Genomic DNA, 6,000 nt, shown 5'->3' on the forward strand with positions numbered 1-6,000 from the left:
GTTTCTATATACTCTTGAACATGACAGCCCTAGTTTATTCCTTAACACTAAACACTCAATCTACAATTACTTTATGGCTCTTCTGTTTGTTTGTTTTGATGTTTCAAGAACTAATTCCAATAATGCCAAATCAAAATCTTGAGGAAAGACCACTGGAATGAAATTGACTTAGTCAGGACCTCAGCCAGACCCATATAATCCCTCTACAGAAAGAAAAGTGATGAAGAAAAGAGTTGGAAAATTTTTAAGATGATGACAATGATTTAAAATCTCTGCATTGTCAAAAGGTTTTTTTCTATTTTTCAAAATTACTTCAGCTTTTTCAACAACTAAAGTCTCAGTTTTCTTATAAATATTTCTTTTCCAGTAGTTGATATCTTATGCTATACAGTCTTGATAAACATATGGAAATTATTCATTGATGCTTCAGAAATGCATAATTAATACCTATCTTACATCATAAGTATATCTTGTAATCCTCCTGCAGAGAATTTTAAAACACAATGATTCACATCCTCTTTTTCCAAAGATGCACTTTTCTAGATCCAGAGTCATCACTCAGGATAAAACTTTGTTAAATTAACTATTGAATGCTCTCTCAGAAGATGAAAAGGTAAAGTGACAAAAATAACATTAAAAATTCTCTCAACATTCTATTCCATTAACCTATATAATATAGGCCAAGTTCCATTCAGAAACAGTTAAATAATTACTGAATAATCACTAAGATAATTCACTTGAGAATTGAAAGATTTACGTTGAAGAGTAAATATAAATATTCTGATCAAAGCTGAACATTTTCATTCTATAGATTCCAAGACTGGGTATATAATAATATTGACATTGTTACATGTTTCAAAAGATAAATCACTCCCTACCCATCTCTCAGTTTGCATGCACCAAATAATTTTGGACTACACAGATGTTACAGGTAATCACCATTAAAAGAATTGCCCATCTTCAGCCAATGTACTTTTTGTATACAATTTTCTGCTCTATAGAGAGTACAATTTGAACAGATGAATGAAGGCTTCATTACTGAGGAGCAGCCTGGAAAAGCAATCAACAGAATAAAAAAGCCTGGTGAATGGGATTCTGATTAGACTTGAACTGAATCAGCCAGTTCCAAGAGGAAATGGGTGAGCCAGTTGTATTTTGTTTCTGGCTTGACAAATAGTGTCCATATCTCATTCCATGTCCATATTATTACTTTTAGTAATGTGTTTACATTTGTTTTAGGAGCATATGTACGGCAATTTGACTGAAGTGAGTATACTCTATAAAATATATCCTGGTTACTAAATCTTTCTTAATTGTCATTGTTAAATAGCAATTTACACTCATTTCTGTCCCAGAAACTATGCTTCTAGTATCTCCATTCATTCTGGTATTACTATTTCTTTTCAGAGCATCCGGCAAATATGAATTGAATATACTTAGTGCTATCCAGAGTTTCTCCCTTTTTAAATTCTACATATAAATGGTTTTGAAGCCTCTAAATTATGGATATGTCAGAAAATTATTTGTGCTATTAGCCAAACTGATCAATTTAGAATGCAAGTCAGGAGCAATGTTTCAGGTGCTGGATACTCAGTATGGAAATTAACTTAAAACACTTCAGAAAAAAATCTTTCTGTTCCTTTTGAAATTTTCTTCCTTTTATTTATTTATTTATTGTTTTTTTAATTGTGAAATTAATGTACAGAGGGGTTACAATTACATGAGCAAGGTAATGAGTACATTTCTTATCAAGCACTGTTGCGTCCTCCGTTGTTTCTGCTTACCATCCCTGCCCTGCCATCCCCCTTCCTGCTCCCCCCGCCCCCTCTGCCAAAGTTGTAAAGTTCTGGGGTTTTTTTTGACATAACCGTCTTGTGCATCTCATTGTTACAATGGGTCAACCTGTATCCCTATTTAAACAATTTGTTTTTTTCCCTTCCCCTCCCCAAATTATACCAACATCAAATACAGTGAAAACAGGAGTTATTTCCACCCATTCATCCACCATCTTAGAACTCTAAGACCCATAATTGTGCCATAAAATATTCCCCAAAATACCCCCAAATTCTAGTATCCTCTCCTAGTATGCCTTTCCTACCTGTGACTGTAAGATCAATTTTCCTGAAGAATTTCTTTAATTCCATTACAACCTTGCACAGAAGCTAGTTAAGTCAGGACCCAAATCTCTCAGAAGAGAATGGATTAGCTCTCTTAGAAATTGGTACCACCTCCTATGTCTCTAATGTATAATAATAATTAGAGTGACTGTTGACCACTCTCTGTGGTGGCTAAACACAGAGTAAACATTAACCTATTTCATTCTGACAGTGATGTTACAAAGTGCATGCCTTTCTGTTTCTAACCTCCAGCAAGAGGAAGTAACTGGATTAAAATTATATAGTATCTAAATAGTAAAACTGAGATTCTAATTCAGTCTTACTATTAGTCCCAAGTTATTAATAACTACACTATTCTTAACAACTCAATACCATGTGTCTATTAAAAAGGGTCATGAAATAGTCTTCTAGTCCAGGCCAGGTGATTTAATTCTCACTTGAGCTCTTACTAAATACAAAAAAATAATGTTAAAGAACTCATTTGTCCTTCAAAACCCATTTCAAATGCTAGTGTTTCCTGCAGACTATGAAAGAAATTTGCTTTTCCTCTTCTCATTTTTCATATGGCACTTTAATATCAATTTATTTTACTGTCATTTATTTTTACTTATTTACATTTCATATAGATTATCTTTGTGTCTCTTTCTGTGGATTGTAAACCACAGGCAACATGAATTTATCCTATTTTGGTACACAGCTTTGTAAGTCCACCTCCCCATACATAATACAGTGGGCATTCAGAAAACATGTTGATTTATATAATACCAAGCCATGTAATTCTGTTTTTACATAAACTACAAACACCTGCAAAACCACATACGAGCATTTTCTTATATCCTGTTATTTCCTGAATATCCTTGAGATTAGAGTGCACAACATCAGAAGTAGTACTTCCTTGTCCATTTTGCCTAGGAGCTGGACTATCACGATTGTTCCTTTAACATTACTCCTTTCTTTCAGTTATACTGATATTTTATGACTAGTACACACATCAGTTATTTATTCTATCAAAAATTGTCCTTATTTCCTTTCTTATTCAGAAAGTAATTACCTCTGCCTATATCTTTAAGTGGATTCCCTAGATATTTCCTGTAGTTGTTTCAAAATTTCAGATTACTTATTATCTTTCATCCCTTTGAAATTTGGTAGTGAGAGATAAGGACCTAATTTTAGTCTTCTACAGGAAGATATCCAGTTTTCCCAACATCATTTGTTGAAAAGACTATCTTTTCTATAGCATACATTTTTGGCTCTCTTGTTAACTGTAATAATATGACATGATTGTAAAATAGGAACTGTTTAGAGGGGAGAAAATAGGAGCAAAGAGAGAGAAAGAAGAGAGTGATGAATATTATCAAAGTTACACTGTATGTGTGTTTGTGTATGTGTGTGAGAGACATAATTATACCCACTAAACATTTTTAAAAATGAAAGGAGAAAAGAGAGTTTGATCAAAGTATATAATATCCATGTCAGAAGACACAAAATAAACTCCCTTTGTATAATTAATTGATACTCATAAAATTTTTAATTGCAAAATTTTTGTTCATTTTATGCCTACCAAAATTAGTGATTGTGATAGGTACTATGAACGTAAAGGGACTATGAAGTTAGAAAGAATTCAGAAAGACGCTCATAATGTGCATATGCAGGTACTCACACACGTGCCCACCACAACATCTGTGCTTGCATGACATCAAGAAAATTATAAGGTATTTAACAATAGAAATTAATACATATGTGATAGTAATCTTCAATTAATATACACTATTAAATACATAATAATATTTTACAGGATCATAGCACTGTAAAGCTTCTTGTATCTCATTTAATCCTCAAAACACAGCACCACCAATGTAAGTATGGATAACTCGGTTTTTTGTTTTGTTTTGGTTTTTGTACAAGTCCTGGCCCTTGAACTCTGGGCCTGGACATTTTCCCTGAGCTGCTTTTGCTCAAGGATAGCACCCTACAACTTGAGCCACAGCACCACTTTGGCTTTTTCTGTTTATGGGGTATTGGGTAATCGAACCCAGGGTTTTCCAGCCATTTTTTTGCATAATTCTACTGAAAATAATTTTTTCTGACTAGCCCTCAAGTACAATATTAAAAGTGTGAAGAAAAAAAAACCTGACTGACAAGAATTAACTATTTGTTATAGAAGTTTCTTCCCCTTGGCTAAAGAGCATAATACATTTTGTGAAAGAGGGAATGAAAAGAATTGGACTTCCAGCAATAGTTCCACCATAACTATTCAAGATGATGTTTGGAATTTAAAAATTCAAGATTAGAAGTAATGTTAAAATACACTGATTATACTTTCTATTTCAGGTTCTTCTACAGTATCTCAAAGGTTGCCCAGCCTCTGCTTTCACACTTCTTATTATAAGAAACACATTACCTCCTACAACAGTCATTAGATTTGGGGACAGCTATGTTATAACGATTTCCTTAGATTCATCTCTATAGCTTTTTTTCATTCCTGCTGAAAGAGAGCCTCTATAGTTTGAAATTGTTTTTCTGAATGACAACCTTATAGGATGGAAATCAGGATTATTCAAACCCTTCATAAGGGCAAGATTCTAAGCCCTCAACCATTCATTCTACAAAATTTCTGTTAACTTCTTAAAGCACAGAATTTTAACTGGAGCACAAAACTCTGCTCTGAACAGCAGAGAAAAATAGGGCTGCCATTTTCTTTCATCTAAATATTTTCCCTTTATTAATGTAGTCAGTTATTTACCATATCATCCTACTGTTTCATTTCATTCACTGCCAATTATCTAATTTTAACTATAAAATATTGCTATTTAAAATCTGTTGAGTCATTTAGCCTCTTCATAAATCATATGGAATGCATGTGAATAGCTGTAGCTCACAAAAAATGTTGTCACTCACACACCAAAAGTGAAGTCTTAATTTAATGTTTTTTTTGTGTGTGTGTGAGTTCTGGGATTAGATCTCAGGGCTAGGGCACTGTCTCTGAGCTTTTTTGCTCAAGACTACTGCTCTACCACTTGATCAACAACTATACATTCAGCCTTTTCTTGCTTAATTGGAGATAAGAACCTCACAGACTCTCCTGCCCAGAATGGCTTTGAACTACAATCCTCAGAGTTTAACCTCCTGAGTAGATAGGATTACAGGTGTGAGCCACTTGTGCCCAGCTTGAAGTTTTGCTTTATTCTTTTGCTACATATTCTTCAAGAAAGTGTATCAGGTAAGCAAACAAGAGCCATTACTTGAACCCACAGTTAAACTTAGTACTACCAAAAACACGATAATTTCCCTATTAGAGAAATAAGAACTCTTTATAATAAATGCACCTAAAATTATCCATACATGGCCAAATGGCTTCATGCTATAAAATAGTGCAGGACCTTTTGAAAGATAGCTTGGACATTAGAAACTGAGAAAGAGATGTTCATGTTTAAAATTATTGGTGGATCTCAATACTATTTACCAATAGTTTATTCCATTCTTCATGCTTTCTTCCCATCACTAATCCACATCCATTTTCTCAGCTTTCCTAATTCCACTCTCAAATGAAAGTTCTATGTATGCCCCTCTAACAAACTTTCATTCATAACACTTTTTGTATTTTTTAAAGAAATATCCACATTTAATCCAATCGTGTTCTATTAATTTTCATTTGAACCTGCTTTTCCAGCTCACTCTTACCATCTCTTTTTTCCATACCCCATTTCAGTCACTTCGAATGACTTTCCATCCATTGAAATGGAAGTATACTGATTCTGTTCTTCATGCCTGCAATTAATGGATTACCATTCTTTTTCTTGCTTCCTTTACAAACCTTAATGTAGAAAGGTCTCCTTCAGATATCACCATTTTTTTTCTATTCCTTAGCCATAATGTCCTTTTC

This window comes from Dipodomys spectabilis, unplaced genomic scaffold (assembly GCF_019054845.1).
Source record: "Dipodomys spectabilis isolate Male_0828 unplaced genomic scaffold, ASM1905484v1 ptg000424l, whole genome shotgun sequence".
Classification (NCBI taxonomy): Eukaryota; Metazoa; Chordata; class Mammalia; order Rodentia; family Heteromyidae; genus Dipodomys; species Dipodomys spectabilis.